The following is a 16,789-nucleotide window of genomic DNA, read 5'->3' as shown; positions in this document are numbered from 1 at the left end:
CTTCCATTTGCCTCCTTGAAACTTCCACTCTTCATTCCAAGTGTTTACCTCTGTAGCTCCAAAGGGAAAACATGCTTACTCTTCCATGTGACAGCCCCTCAAATACTTGCAGCCAGCTATGATATCCTCCCCTGTTCTTGACTTCCTGAGAGGGGATGATCAGGTTAGGACTGATGTAGGGTGGGGATCTGGAAAACCATCATAGTTAACTTTTCCTGCCTATGATCAAAATGCTGAGATATAAACAGTATAGTAAGAACAGGAAGGATTCCATCTTAAGGCTAAGATCCCATTTTAAAAACCAAAAAGTTAGGAGGTAAGATTCCTAACACATTCTTTAGCAAACAGACAGTAACTCAGCCCACCTTGGGGGCAGGGCTAGCGGTCTTGGTCGATATGCTCCCACAAGGAAGCTGCTATCCTGGAGAGCAACTGACCAAATTCTTGTGTTAAGTTAATTTTGCAGAATTACCTGGACAACTGATAACAGAAGAGAAGAGACATAATGTCTTTCACCAGAGATAAGCATTTTGAGACCACTTTATAAGTCTATACCCCCTAGTCCTTTGTCATATTCCTGAAAAAATCCTTAAAAGAGAGAAACCGCAGGTTTTCAGTGAGCCTCCTCTCTCAGGACACCCACACTTTTTCTCTCTTCAAGTGCATACCTTTAAATAAAGCTTTCTCGCTGCTCAACTTACTGCGTTTTGTCTTTTTGCTATTTCATTCCATTTCCAAGTCTCCACTTTACCCCATGATAAGAAGGGGGGGGCTACTGAGAGCTCTGATTTGGGCCTGCATGTTCCAGTCGCCAGGGGAACCCTGTGCAGTAAGCTTCCTCTCCCTCCCTCGGCACCTCTGCATTTTCCTGCTTTCAGCTGTCTGCAAGGCTACTGCCATTCATTTCTACTCACGCTTTAATAAATTCCTTCCTTACCTACACTCCTCTGAGCTGCTCAAGAGCTCTTTCTCCTTCAGAGTCAAGAACCCAACCCTATCCAGGTTGACGTTTCACCTGGTGTGCAGGGAGAGACCTCCCAGACGCAGCTGCCCCACAACAAGATTACCGTCTCCAGCAAGCTATTGGCATCTCTATGATTCTGCACCACTAGGAGAACTTCCAGCAATGAAATACAGAATTTAAAGACTTCCACCAGGGTTAATGTTCATATGTGATAAGGGTTTGTGGTTATGTAAGAGATGATTCTTACTCTTAGGAGATGCACACTGTAGTGTTTAGGGGTAGAGCATCATGACCTCTACAACTTATTTTCAAGTGACATAGCAACATAGATAATAGAAATAGATCGATATGCCTAGAAAGAGAAACAAAATAAATGTGGCAAGATGTTAACAATTATGGAATCTAGTGGAGGCTTTACAGATGTTCACTGTCCTTATTTTTCATCTACGTTTGACATTTTTCAGAAATAAAAGTTGGAAAAATAGAGGGCCAAAAGGGGAATGAAAGTGAAATTAAGACATTTTCAAAAACACAAACAAACAAATTAAGATTTCCATCAAACAGGCAAATTCCCGGACTAGTGGGCACTACTTCAGGATATCTCCTGCCCCACACTGGCCAAATGCCAAAAGTGCAAATCGTCCCCCTAAAATATAAGGGTCACACCTAAAGCAAAATGAGTCAGAAAGTTTGAAAGTAAAGGATGGACAAATGTATGCCAGGTAAATGAAAGAAAGAAGAAAGAAAACACAGGGGAAAAGCTCTTTGACATTGGCCTTGGCAATGACTTTTTTGGATATGACACCCAAAGCACAACTACAAAAGCAAAAGTAAACCAGGAAACCCCATCAGACTAAAAGCCTGCACAGCAAAGGAAACCATCAACAACATGAAAAGGCAACCCACAGGAGAAAAATTTCCTCAAAAAACTAAAAGTAGAACCAATAGGAATGGAAGAAAATATTTGCAAACCATATATCTGGTAAGGGTTTAATATTCAAAATGTATAAAGAATTCACACAACAGCAAAAAACAACAACAAATAATCCAATTTAAAAATGGTAAACAATATGAATAGACATTTGTCCAAAGAAGAAATACAATGGCCAACAAGTTCATGAAAAGATGCTCCACATCACTAATCATCAGGGAAATGAGAAGTAAAACCACAATGAGATATCACCTCACACCTGTTAGAGTGGCTAGTATCAAAAAGACAAGAAGTAAGGAAGCCTTGTGCACTGTTGGTGCAACTGTAAATTGGTTCAGCCACTATGGAAAGCAGTATGGAGGTTCCCCCCAAAATTAAAAATAGAACTACCATATGATCCAGCAATCCCATTTCTGGATATATATCCAAAGGAAATGAAATCATTATCTCAAAGATCTGTATCCCTGTGTTTATTACAGCATTATTGACAATAATCAAGACACAGACACAACCTAAGTATCCATCAACAGATTAATGGATAAAGAAAATGTGATGTACTCATGTGTGCTCACACATACACAGGAATATTATTTAGCCATAAAGAAGAAAGAAATCTGCTATTTTAGACCATAAAGATGGACCTTGAGGGCATTATGCTAAGTGAAATAAGTCAGACAGAGAAAGACAAATACTGTATAGTATCACTTATATGTGGACTCTAAAAGCCAAACTTGTAGAAATAGTAAGTAGAATGGGGTTGCCAAGGGCTGGGAAATAGGGGAAACTGGTAGCTAGTCAAAGGATAAAAACTGCCAGTCACAAAATAAATAAGTTCTGGGGATCTAATATACAACGTGGTGACTATAGTTAACAATACTATATACTTATTATATACTTATAAGTTATGTGAGGTGATGGATGTGTTAATTGATCTTATTGCAGTAATCATCTTGCAATATATACATGTATCGAATCTTTACCTTAATCTTTTCATGTTAAATGTCAATTATATTTTAATAAAGCTGAGAAAAAATACATTCAAAACTAATCCATTGAGGAAATAAAAAGGTAAACAACCGTCAGCTCACCAAATCATAGTGTTGGGGGAGGAGCAAGTAAAGAGAAAAAGCATAAAAACAAAAAATAAATGAAAACAAATGACCTTGATACAAAGAAAATTTGCTAAACTCTGTGTAACTGAAAAGCTCAACCAAATGGCAAATGCTCTATAAAAAGGAAGATTGTTAGAAGAGATGGAAAATTCAAACCATGGATTGGGGAGGAAGGACAAAGTTCTAAAAAAATCCCCCACTAAAATGATAAATAAATTCAAGCCCAGATGCATTCATCAGTGAGTCTCACTGGAAGAATCAAAGCCAGCATCATTCTTAATAGGAAAACACTACAAGTATTCCCAGTAAAGTCAGAAACTAGTTAAGAATGATCACAATCACCACTATTATTTAATGGTTAAGGACAGGATTAGCCAGTGGAACTTGACAGCAGAAAAAAATAAAATATATAAAGAAAATCCAAAAGGAGAGACTAAATTATGTAATTGTAAATCTGGAAAACCTGGAAATTGTCAACAATAAGACAATTCAGAAAAGTGGCCGGGCACAAGATTATTATGCAAATAGCAATAGCTTTCCTAGAACACAAAGCACAACTGATTAGGTAATAGAATGAGAGGTAAGATTCCTGCTACAGTAATAAGAGATAAAAGCTCTAGCACACAAGTAGCACGCAAGAGCTATAGAAAAAAAATCAACTACCAAGTGGCACAAAAAAGTCTTGAAAATATAAAAATTTGATTTTGTTAAACTTAAATTTTATTTGTATTACTCATCTGTAAATTTCAAGACATCACGGTAAAATTACCAACAGGGTTTGTTTTTTTAATGGGCAAGTGAAAAATATCCAGGAACTTAAAAAAAAAAAATGTGTAGTTAGTTAAATCCCTCCCTCTCTCTACCTGATTCTGGAAGAAAAATGTTCTAGAGTGAGCTTTACCAAAGGAGCCTCTTTCCCTGCAGAACATCTGTGAAAGAACCCCAAAATGGCTCCCTTGACTGTAACTCAACTTTACCCTCTCTTCCAGACCCAACAGCACTACGGACTGGCTCTGGCAGAGCCCCAGGGCCCTGTAACTCACAGTTTCCTGCAGCCACAATCCTGAGCAGCCTCAGGTCTTCAGGCAGAAAGAAGAAACACCGTGCTCCTAAGCTGTCACCCCTGAGCAGCATTTCAGACCACTGGAAATTCTGGCCCTGGCCATCTGAAGCTCTGTTACATGTCTGAGAGATACTGTTATTAGTTTAACTGTGCACTCTCCACCCCAAAAAAGATATGTTGAACCTAACCCCCAGTAACTCAGAATGTGACTTTATTTGGAAATAGGGTCATTGCACGTGTGATTAACTAAGATGAAGTCATACTGGAGTACAGGGAGCCCCTAACCCAGTCTGACTGTCGTCCATATTAAGAGATGGCCATGCAAAGACAGAGACACAGGGAGAGCACCAGGTGGGTGGGAGTGATGGGTCTACAGACCCAGGCACGACAAAGACTGCTGGCTGGCAAACCACCCGGAGCCAGGTAGAGGCAAGGAAGAGTTCCCTACGGTGATTTACAGGGAACACAGCCCAGCAGATTTCTCCAGAACCGTGAGACAATAAATCTCTGTTTTATTTATATCACCCAGTTTGTGACGCTTTGTCATAGCAGTCCTAGGAGACGAACACAGATGTCTAGGGTCAGAATCTGTGCAGTCCGCTCAGCTAGGACAGGCGGGGGAGCACCTGGTGGACATGGCCTGATGAAAAGCAAAAAGCATTTTAAATAGGGAATCATGACCAGTTGGCTTGCAGTGTGCTTTCCCAAGCAAGGAGCCCATGCTTGAGAGGCACACGCTCAGGGCTAGACATTGCTCCAGTACCTTTATCCTTTCACATGCCTCCAGCTCTGCCCTGCTTACGCCCCAAGGGCCCACTGGCCCCAGCTGGCTCCTCCTCATTACCTTCAGCTTCAGGGAGCCCACTGAGCCAGGACCAGGCTGGCTCTGCTGTCACTCAATACTCAGAACCCTGGGCATCCTGGGGAGACAGTGGAGCCTAAGAGGGCTCCACTAGACTTCTCCATCCGATATCACTGCCAATGGGGCCTGGAGCATGAGATTCTGGGGACTAGCTGGGGCACATTATGTGCACTGCAAATTGTCGGGAACACCCAGGTCACACATATTCCCCTCATTCTACCTACGACTCTCCCGCTTACCCACCTGGCAAACTGCTACTCATTCTTCACAAACCAGGCCATTTCACCTCTTCCTCCATAGGCGAAGCTAATCACTTGCTCCTTTGTGCCAGCCCTGGACCTCCCATGTTCCTCTGCTGCAGCTCTGACCACATTCTAAAGGAATTGTTCAGTAGATGGGGCTTCACAAGTGAGGACTGCGTCTTTCATCTCTGACTCCCTAGTACCTAGCACTGTATGCCATGCTATTAAGGCTTCATGACTCCCACAATGCTTTCAAAGGCATTCACCTTTCCAGCTTGTAGAAAGAATATTAGAATGGTCTTGCTTATTCCAGGACAAAAATCTCTCTTCCAGGATAATTTTATTCATAGCTGGTGATGTCCCTCATTAAACAAGGAGTTCCCTGAGAGAGAAGTGCCCATTCTTTGTCCTCCTCTGGTCCTCACCCCATTTACCCAGAAGTCACCTTCAGTAAATACAACCACAGCCGCTGTTGTGGCCGCCCTTGCTACTTTCCAGGAAGCACCCTGATAACCCTATTACATCTCTCTGGTGCTTTCTGTCCTGTTTATCTCCAGGGAGCCAGGCGATCCAATTTGCTTAATGCCATGTGATCTGCTGTACCCGCACCACATTCTATGGTCGTAATTTAATTTATCATAGACATTGGGTCATGGATGTTTTTCTGAAAAACAGGTCATCTCTTAAATTAGTTTTTTGGCCACCAGCCCTCTCCTCACTGACAAGGGTGAGTAGTTTTTAGATCTCTTTCTAGTCATGGATAATATTTCCTCCTGGAATAAGAATCAAAACCTTGAGAATGTTCATAGGTTTTGATGTTCAAAGGTCAAACCTTTGACCCAGCAGGTTCCACTTCTGTATGTTTACCCTGGAAAACGGCCAGAGATGTGCATAAAGGGGATTTCCAGTGGGACTACTTATACAGAGCAGGTGAGCCCCCAGTGGGAAATTTGGGTATAACCTCTCCCAAGCAAACATGAGGGATATGGCTAGCCAGAAAACTTCAACATGCCTGCCCTTAAGGTTGTAATGAGGCAGAGAAATGGTGATCTCCCTGGCTGACCAGCACTAACAGGTGGAGGAGAGGTGGCACGCCCTGAAGGGACTGGAGACAGGCTGGACACTGAATTAGCCTCTTGTCTCTCTGCTCTTGGGGTCACCTCCGCTTCCACGAAGAAGTCACAAGATAAAGCCTAGAAGGATGAGTGGTCCATCCCTTCCAATCCAATAGGTCCCCACCTCCCCACTGTGAGTTACAGCTCAACTCCCTTCCTCTGCTCCCTGGAGAGTCAGAAGCATCATTTCCTAAGTTTTTGGGGGAGTTTCTCTCTGCTCCCTTCCTGCAGAGCCTGGGTTTAAGTGAACATAGACAGCCCTTCTATCAACTCCCCCATAGCAGTAAGGTAATTCAGTGCACATATTATTTACTGGTCAGATTTTTTGGGTTGCAGATTACAAAAACTCAAACAAATTTCAACCAAAATAAGAAACAAAGAAAGGTAGGAAGGAAGAGAGAGAGGAAGGAAGGAAGCAAAAGGAAAGAACGGGAAAGAAAAGAAAGTGGAAAATGGAGAAGTCTAGGAATAAATGACTTCAGGTATAACAGGATCCGGAAGTCCAAAATAAATCATTGGGGTCTCCTCACTGTTTACCTTTATTCTCTGATTTCTCAGTATTGGCTTCATGCTCAGGCTGACTCCCCTTCCTCATGTGACAGCAAGGATGGCTCCTAGCCACTCCAAACTTACATGCCCTTCCCAGCCAATGATTTTTGTCGGGAGTCATGTGGGGTGGAGGGTAGGAAATGTGGGTTGGGAGAAAGGTTCATCATTTCTGCTAGTTTCAGGAAGAGAACCTGGCTTGGATAATGCGCCTAACCCTAACCCAATCATTGTGCCCAAAAGATCACAGATCCACCCTTGGTGCTGAGAATTGAGGTGGGCCTCATCTGAACTTTATGGACTAAGAACCAAAGGAAGTAATTCCCTGAAGAAATGCTAGAAGAACAAAAAAGTGGTCTTTTACACTTCAGTGGCCCTGTTCCAATCTCTTGTACATAGTCAAGTTCCGCAGTCTCTCCTGAATTTGGTCAGGAGTCAACTTCCACAGACTGAGAATTTTATGTTCCACAGGCAGCCAGCCCTGGGTTCCAAAGCTGTTGTCAGCCTCCTCCAGGCAGCTCCTCCTATCGGGTTTGGGTCCACTCTTCCAGCAAACAGCAGCAGTGGCTAAGCAGTAAGATTCCTGGAGTTTGCCCCTAAGTCTGGCTGCTCCCTGGGGGAAGTCTCTCCCCTCCACAGAGATCACTGGCAGGCCAGGGATAGAAATGGCAGCTCTGAGGCCCCGCAGCCATTCATGGCTGCCACAGGTGATTTGTGCTGCCTGTGTCCTGACACAGGTCTGCATCTGTCCAAGGAAGGGGGTCTTTTAATCAGGAAGGCTCCTTATAGGCTAACTACCACCTGCCTGCAGCACAATCAGGTGAGGGGTGATTGTTCAGGGTTGACACAGGAAGAATTTCAAGGGTGTACTTTAGACCTGGGTGGTGTCTTGAGTATCAGAATTACTGCCTTATGCGGTATTTCTGTTGCTTGTGGGTGCAGTGTGGCTGGGGTATAAGGCAGTGAACCTGCAGTCCTGAGCTCCTCTGGTCTGGCAGACATCTTTCTCCCCACTAGCTGTCACCATCTCCAAACTCTGGGCGGGGCGCTTCCCTGAAAACTGGTGTGAGAGGCCAGAGGAAGCAGCAGCCACACATCCGGTTGCAGCCCTGTCTCATTTCTATCCCTTGCACTGCCTTTGCTGCTTTGGGAATAAAGCAAAATGAAAGAACTTTGAGCAGGATCAAGTGGCCATTCTTGCTCACCCTCAAACCCAGGCCACACTTCATGGATCAGCAGAGCTCATCAACCAGCTAGGGGGCTCCTGCCAAACTCTGAAAGTGAGGAAGTAAAAAATTTGCCCCAAATTACAGAACTGCCAGCCAACTGAGGGACTTCATGCAGTCACTCTCCAAGTCACTCCTTTGAGAGGCAGTTCTCTCAGAGCCTCCCAGCCCCATACTGAGATGTGCCTCTCCCAAATCTGGCTGTGAGATAACCTCGTGAAGAACAGGTGAAGTGACCTGGCACTTCCAGAATGTTTCCTGGGCTCCCGTTCTCTGGTTCCAAAGACAAGAAGTACATGAGCCCCAGCTCCAGGACTTCCCTCCTCTGCAAGGTCTCAGAGATGCTGCTCCCAAGAGCAGCAGGCTAAGGCTCCCACTCACACGTGGCTTTCTCAGCCACCGGAGTTAAAAGATTAGGGTCCTATTGGCTCTAAGGTTCCGTGATTCTCCAGGTAAGACTGTTTCCACTCTCACATTGCAGGTTTTGTAGAAAATTCTAGTTTGTATAGACTCAAAGAGAAATCCTTAAAGACCTTGGAGGAGGTCTGAGTCCCATTGGCCTGGTGCCCCCTTCTTTCCCCTTTGCTCCCTCCCTTGGTTCCAGCACAGCCCACTGAGTTATCTCACATAGCAGACACCAGGGTGAGGTGGCCCCCATGAGCAGTGTAAGCTCCAGCCCAACAGTGTCAACAGGGGCCCAGCTTCTGTCGTCCCTCTGCTTCCTCTGTCACTGTGTGGACTTTATCCTCAGGCAGGCTTCTGAGGAGCCTATCTTATTCTTTTTTTTTTTAACTGAAGTATCATTGATATACAATCTTATGTTGGTTTCAAATATACAACACAGTGTTCAACAGTTACCCATATTATTAAATCCTCAGCCCCCCTAATGCAGTTACTATCTATCAACATACTAAGATACTACAGAATCATTGCCTATATTCTCCATGCTGTACTACCATCCCAGTGACCAACCTATATTGGGACTGTGAATTATCGCGCCCCTTTATCCCCTTTACCCTCCCCCAACCTGTCCCAACCCCTCCCCCTTGGTAACCACTAGTCTCTTCTCTGTGTCTATGAGTTTACTGCTATATTGTTCCTTCTGTTTTGCGGAGCTATCTTATTCTTGAATCTATTTTTCTCTTTTTTCCCCAAAGGAATGAAAACTTTCCCAGGAGCCCCCCAGCAGACACTCTTCTTTGCCCATCATTGGCATACAGAATGGGGTCACCCTGTCAGCTTTTAGACTAATTGCCAAGGGACCAATGTCAAGGGGTCAACCATTCAGCCACTATAGCTTTCTGAGATATTGTGATTTATAAGAAATTTGGCCTTTGTCCACGATTCCTGGCTCATAGCTCCCCAAACCCTTGGAACGTCCTAAGTGATAAGAGTTTAAAGGCGTCTCTTTTCAACTTTTGATTGTTGTGCCATATGCATATATTATCTATGAAAGATACAGATTCCACAGGAGTTAGTAAGCAGTGAGGCAAAAATTTTGAGATATTACAAGGACATTAGACATAGGACATTAAAACTGCTGAGTTGTTCTATTGCCTTTCAGTCATTTTCAATCTAAAACAATACTAAACAACATTCAGATGCTATCAGATAGATTTCAATCCTCTCTAAAGAAATTTATTGTCTTTTCAAATGTCTAAATAGGAACCTGCTATCCTATTTTTTAGGGATCGATAACAGGTTTTGCTCTAAGCTGGGAGATAGTTTGTTACTCCTTTTATTACTTACTTTTGGGCAAAATGACTGTCAGGTTAAGAACCTCTGTTTCAGAAGGGTCAATGTGCATATCTCTTTCCTTTTTTAAACAATAAGATACCTTAATTTGGGGCAGAAAGAGTTCTCACAGAAAAACCTTGCAAGCATTTGTTTGTAAGTGTTTTATTCTTCCCAATTATTAAATTTCTCTTTTGCAAAAGGTACACACAGATCTTGAGCATCTCGAGGGCTTTTAAGAAATCATCTTGCATAATCTTTTGTAAGTAGCAGAGTCCATAGTCACAGTTTGCCAATCCCACATGTTTCCCAAGAGAGGTAAAATCATTCATTGTATAATATGAGGAAGTTTGGGTTATATAAAAGAAAAATTGACCAAGAGTCTCCAGGAATAGATCGCATTTACAACAGAATCCAAAATACAAAACACCAAGGAATAATTTTAGCAAGAATTTTGCAGTATGGGGAGGAAGAATACCAGAATACTATTTGAGGAGCATAAAATAAGAGCTTGAATAAATGGACAGACTTGCAGAAAGTAGTGGCAAAGACCTCAGACTCCAGGAGTCACAGGAGCCTGCTGTGCTTCTAAACTGATCACGTGTAAAACTGGGGATACTGAACGCACCCAGTCAGCAGAGGGCAGCAGAGAGATGTCTGGTCCTGCCTGTAGACGGGGCGGTGTTGCTTGTGGTGCTATCTGCGTTGGGTTTCACAAAGGATGAAGATGCCAGCATTTTCTGCAACAAATGGGGCAGAGGCCTGGAGAATTTGGGCCTGAACTTGTGACAAGCTATATTTTCTACTGGAGTTTCCACTTTGAGTACTTGCCCAGTGTCCACAACTTTATCTCATGCACGGCCATCGTCTTTAGGTTCTCCAGAGAAATACAGATTTATTTTAAGGAATTGGCTCATGCAACCATGGGTGCTGGCAAGTCCAAAATTCGTAGGTCAGGCTAGCAGGCTAGCAACTCAGGCAGGGTTTTTATGTTGCAGCCTTGAGGCTCTGCTGTTACAGCATTCAACTGATTGGGAGAAACCCACTCACATCATGGAAGGTAAGCTGCTTTATCTAAAGTCAACTGACTGTAGATATTAATGACACCCACGAACACCTTCACTGCAACGTCTAGACTAGTGTTTGACCACTTGGGCACCATAGCCTAGTCAAGTTGACACATAAAATTAACCATCACACAGCCACCTCCAGATTCTAAGGGGCTTTCTGGACCCACCACTCAGACCGTCTTTCCTTCTGTTATTCATCTCCAGGGGAGTGAGCCATTTCCCCTTTCAGATCCTCTTAACACAAAAGCACTGATAATGGCTCACTTTCCTATAGGCCAGATAACCACCCTCAGTGGTTCCCCCAGTACTTCTGAGGGTAGTTATCTCATACAAGTACACACACATATACACACTCCTACCATCTTACAATGACTCAAAGGTGATTTATCCTCCAAAGGCCAACCAAAGTGACTTTCTGGCTCCTCTCTCACTTGAGGAAGGACAGAAAGGGAAAGAAAAACGTGTGCACAGCTTTAGCTGCTAATGGGACAGCCAGCTACATATAACAGAAAAACAAACAAGGCAGACAACCTAAATGTCTTGCAGTAAGTGATTGGTCAAAAAAAAAAACAAAACAGGCTCATCTGTACAACAGACCACTATGCTGTAATTAATGATCTTGTATGATTTCATCACCTTGAAAAATATTCATGATATAGTTAAATGAAACAATCAGGTCATAAAACATTATATTTAATATGATCCCAGTTTCATAATATCCATATAGAAATTATATAAATATGTAATTTCATCGATTTCTATATATAATTTCATGACAATATATAGTCACCTAACAAAGATTGTAAGACAAATCATTACTTTTTATATACCAGTAAATGAAACATTGCTACCTAAATTATAACACCATCAATTTAAGATACATTTCAGAAATGTTAAAAAGTGAAAAAACCTGCATCTTAGAATTGACAAAACACATGTTCATATGAATTATATATGCATAAAAAGTAATATATCAAAATAGTAATAGGGTTTATCTCTAGGTGTTAAAATTATAGGTAGCTTATTTTCTTTGTGATTTTCTGTGCTTTCTATATTTTGTACATTGAACTTATGATATTTGAATAACTAGAAAAATAATAAATACTATTATCACCTACCCCTCCAATTCTTCTAACCCTTCTCCCTTTCTCTTATTCCCCAAGCCATTCTCTTTAGGTTCTTCATCCAGATCTCCATCCAGGGCCAAGCTGAGCCCTATTGGAGCCTAAGGAAAAAGGAAATTGGCTTTAATACAAGTTGAACTCATCAATGATACTTATAAAAATCTAATTAATTGCTTTTTTCACTTTCAGTTAAGAGAGTGCCATGTTTGACAATTTCTCTCAACCAAGTGATGATCTCAAATAAATTTTAATTAATTTAAACTGAAGTAAAAGTGTAGTAAATTCACTTTAGGTATAAAGAAAGTACTTAAGATAATATTGTGAGTTTTAATATACCCCCTGCGATATAGTTAAGTCATAAGAAATACGTGTTTGGTCATTCAAATGACCAAACATGAATTTCCCAGGTATATTTGGTCTTCATCCACAGTTTCTGAAAATACTGCAGTCTTAATGGTGAAATGGGTATTTTGTCATGTTAATGAGAGACTGCTGGACCCTCCCCCCACCCAAGGGCAGGGGTTCAAGGTTGAATCAATGGCCAATAATTTCGTCATTCATGACTATGCAATTAAGCCCTTACAACTCCCCCTGAGAAGAGCTTATCTCTTAGATCCTGCTTCTTGGTGGGAGAGGTCCTTTATGCTTGGTGCCACCAGAACGCCTCCAGGTGCCACCGAGCCAGACCCCAAGCTCCACAAGGATAGACACTCCTTTTTTTGCCCTACGTCTCTCTTCATCTGTCTGTTAACTTGTATCCTTTACAGTATCCTTTGTTAAACTGGTAAACCTAAGGGTTTTCCTGAGTCCTGTAAGCCCCTGTAGCAAATTAATCGAATCTAAGGAGGAGGTCGTTGGAATCTCCAATCTGCAACCAGTAGGTCAGAAGCACGGGTAACTGCTGAGGGCTTGCAACCAGTGTCTGGAGTGCGGGGGTTGATGGCAGTCTTGTAGGACAGAGCCCTTAACCTGGGGAACCTAGTGCTGTCTTAGGCAGACAGCATCAGAACTGAGTTGATTAAATCAGAATGGAACACCCTGCTAGTGTTACAGAATTGTTTGGTGTTATGCGTGTGGGAAGACCCCTTCCCACACACATATACACACATTGGAATTGGGTCTAGGAACCCAAACCGAGCTGTACTACTATTACTGCTGTGCATAATACTATTATTGTTGTATGTCAAAGAACACAGAACACTTACTTTTAAATTTTTCAGTATTTTTCAATGATTTAATGATTTTAAAGATTCTAGAAAAAAAATAACCCTATATATATATATATATATATGGTATATGGAGGAGCACATTTTTTCTTTTGCCTGAGGCTCCAATATGGCTTAACAGGGCATTATTCTTTAAGTTGTTATTTTGTTCAAGACAGATTTTTTTGCACTAATTTTGGTGTTTTAAATTTGTTACTTGATTGCTGAGTTTTTTGGTACCCCCTTCAACTTTGCACCCAAGGCAAGTGCCCCACTTGCCTTACCTTAGTCCTGGGTCTGCCCTGGTCATAACCATTTTTACATTTATCAGCCTTCTTTCCTAGACTATGGATGTCCTGAGGAAAGAGATGAACGAATTTACCTTTGTAGTTCTGTGTCCTACCCAACACCCAGCACAGAGGCTAGCACATGGTGGTTATCAACATGATTTTGCTGAAGGTGGGAAGGGAAGAAGGAAAACAGTTAATGGTAATGGCTACATTCTAATAGTTATTGAGTGTGCCTTGTGTGCCAGCCATTGGGTCACTTACCTAATCTAGCAGCTCAATAATAAAAACAGTATTATACCCATTTTAGAGATGTGGAAATTGGTGCACACAGGAGAGTGAATTGTAATGCACAATATGGCAGAATTTGGGACAGCTTCTCTTGGGTTCCTAAAACATTTCTTGCTTTGATTGTTTCTCTTCTGAGCATGGGAATGGGATGAGAAGGGGGGAGGGGAAATACAAGGTGAGAAGAAATGAAGAAACCAACCTAACAGAAGACCCAAACTGTCACTTTCACATCAGTTATCTGCTCAAGTCATTGTCACCACTTTAGAGATAAGAAACTGAGACATAAAGAAATTAAAGGGACTTGTAGGGCTCCTTCTCCTGTCTAGCCACCTGTGGGTGTGTGGAGGTGGGGTGCAGTGGGCAGGCTGTCAAGCAGGCCAACTGACCTCCCCACAAACTCACCAAACTCAGGGCACTGTCCTCTGCAAACTTTCCCTGTGAAGCCCAGTCAGCAACCCCTCTTAATGGGCAAGTGCCTCTCGTCTGCCCCACCCAGAGGTGGGCGTTCCCTCACCACCGACGTGTGGAAGGAACTTGATAAGGGCCAAAAGCTGATGTCAGTAGTCTTTCAGAGCTGCCCTTGACTCACTTGCTTCAATTGCTCTGTGCTCCACCACATTTCCTGCCTTATAAAGGGGGAAAACCCCTGAATTCGGCACACGGATGTGAAAAGCGAAACTCAGAACACCCAAAAACAGAATCTAAAATGACCAGGAAATAAAAAGGAGATTGTGAGGAAAAAGTGAAATTCATGAGGAATTCAGGCATGGCCTGCAGGATAGCTTAGTGATGGGAACAGCTTCAGTCATGAACATACATGGCTTCTGGAGAGGACTGAAAAGTCTAGGGAGGGAAGAAATGTATCTTCCATTTTACACCTTTTTAAAGTGTTTGAATTTTTTTAACCTATGTGCCTATATTACTTCTTCAATTTAAAGAAAAAAAGCTTTTTGAAGTGGCCTGCCACCAGTGGCAGGCTGAGGTCACAGTCATGGTTCTGCAGTGGCTCAGCTCCAGACTTTCCTGGGGTGGAGGGCAGGGAATCCAAATGGTCCTTCCCGCTAGGAGAGAACAGCTCGGTGCATGACACACCAGGGGTGGGTCATGCATCCTGCAGACTACATGCGCCTCCAAATTAGGTAGCTAATTATGCTGAGGACTCAAAGTCACGTTTAAAATCAGAGTTAGCTGAAGTAAAACTGGATGAGTAACTTGCTTCCAGAATGTGGAACACACAACACAGACAGGCTGTTTCCTGAGGAAGCTGGGCACCACCCTCTCAGGAACTCCAGGCTGCTCATAACTGGTCATGACTCTGTCCTGGGGAAGAACTGAGGCTGTTGAATCCAGCCTCACCCATCACCTCAGTCAGGTCGGGTCGTGACTAAGAATCAAGAGCCAGGTCAGGGCCACAGAGCAGAGTGAGGAGAGTGGAGCAAAGACTGCAGGATCAGCCCTGCGCAGGAGTGTTTAGCCCCCACAAAGAGAAATGAGGGGCAGCATCGCATAATCTTCAATTCTAACTAAGATAAGGCAAGTACAAGAATAGTGGCAGCTGGAACACTGGGAGTTAGTATGAGCCCTGGGGTCTGCGATGGGGCTAAAATGGATAATGGGGAGCTCTGTAAAAAGTTTATCTTTAGGAGTCTAAACCCCAGAAAGAGTCTCCAGTGTGAAAGAAAGGGAATGAGGGGTTCAGATCAGGGGATTCTCAGCTGCTTGGAATTCGGGGATATAGGTGACTTGCCAAGAGTGGACGCCTCCATTTCTCACTCCTTTGGAAATGCCCATCCTTCACTGCCCCCCAAGATCTTCATGCCCCACTGGCTTCGTCTCTCCAGACTCCATCACTGCAAAACATCTGACCTCCTTCTGAAAGCTCAGTCCTACCGTGGGGTCCCAGATCGGAAACAAGATCACTTCTCTTTGCCCAGCTATCAATCCCCAAGTGGCTTCCCCTGCCCTTCCCATTTCATGTCAGAACTGTCTCCTTGTGCAGATCTACCCACCCACACCCCTGCTCCCAGATCTTATAGACTTAGAAATGCAAACTCATTCAGATATCTAAACAAAAAGAAAAATAATTAGTGGCCCAAGGTTCTACGACAGAAAATGTCCAAATTCTAGGCTATTTGGAGTCATCCATGCTGCTACTCTATTACTGAGATAGAGACCTAAAAGGTTACATTACAGAACCTGAGAGCCGAGAGAACCAGTGAGCAACCTGAGGCTCTGACAGGATGATTCAGAGCCTGGATTTTGGAGTTCACTTTACGTGGGGTCTAATTAGAGCCCACCACTACTTGTTCAATGGTTCTCAAAGTTGAACATGCACCAGAATCACCTGGAGGGTTTTTAAAAACACAAACTGCTGAGCTCCATCCCCAGAATTTCTGATTATTTAGATGTGGAGTGGAGCCCAAGAATCTACGTTTCTAACAAAGTATCCATGATGCTGATGGTGCTGGTCTGGGAACCACACTTGGAGCAACACTCTAAGCTACGTGGTCAGCCGCCTTTCATGTACATTCCGGATAATAATCGTAGTTATTTGCTGGGGCTGGGGTTGACCTGAGACGTGGCATATGAAGCCTTTAGCATTGTTCGTGGCACACAGTTAACACCTGCTCTTGCGGATGAAGGGGAGGAGTCATTTGCCCGAGACCACCCCGCCAATGAGAAGCAAACCTGGGCCGCGGCCCCCGGGCTCGTCACCGCCCGGCTGCGCTCCTCCCTCCAGCGCGCTGCCTCCGGCTCTGAGCGCTTCAGCCGCGCCGCCACCGAGCCCGCGCGGCACCTTGCGGCTCCATGCAATCGCAGCTCCGTGCCGCCGGCCGCTCGGCTAGTGCTTGCTGTCTTTGGGGTGCCTCAGACCTCCAGTCTTTTCGGAGACTGCACTCCGGAGAGCTGAGATCTGGACAAGCTGGGCGCCTGGCAGCGGCGGGACCTGGGGGCGCCCCCACACGGCCACTAGCCTCCGGCGGCCCCGGCATAGCCGGGCGTCGCGCGGCCAGCGG

The 16,789-nt window shown here is 43.7% G+C and overlaps 1 protein-coding gene across 2 annotated transcripts in view; it reads right to left on the bottom strand.

Moving 5' to 3' along the window:
* SLC4A8 (solute carrier family 4 member 8) overlaps nucleotides 1-16,590 on the bottom strand; it is a 92,470-nt gene extending 75,880 nt beyond the window's left edge. Inside the window, exons 1-2 of one of the 2 annotated variants that reach the window (XM_057486612.1) lie at nucleotides 16,461-16,590; nucleotides 11,984-12,090 (exon numbers count right to left, since the gene is read on the bottom strand). The gene's annotated coding sequence lies outside the window, so the exon portion shown is untranslated. The remainder of the gene's footprint in view (nucleotides 1-11,983; nucleotides 12,091-16,460) is intronic. The other variant, XM_057486613.1, reaches the window with a different exon arrangement.
* Nucleotides 16,591-16,789: the final 199 nt, after the last annotated feature.

Source organism: Manis pentadactyla, chromosome 10 (assembly GCF_030020395.1).
Source record: "Manis pentadactyla isolate mManPen7 chromosome 10, mManPen7.hap1, whole genome shotgun sequence".
NCBI lineage: Eukaryota > Metazoa > Chordata > Mammalia > Pholidota > Manidae > Manis > Manis pentadactyla.
Note: the sequence above shows the minus strand (reverse complement) of the source record. Positions and strands in the feature narration are given on the sequence as shown.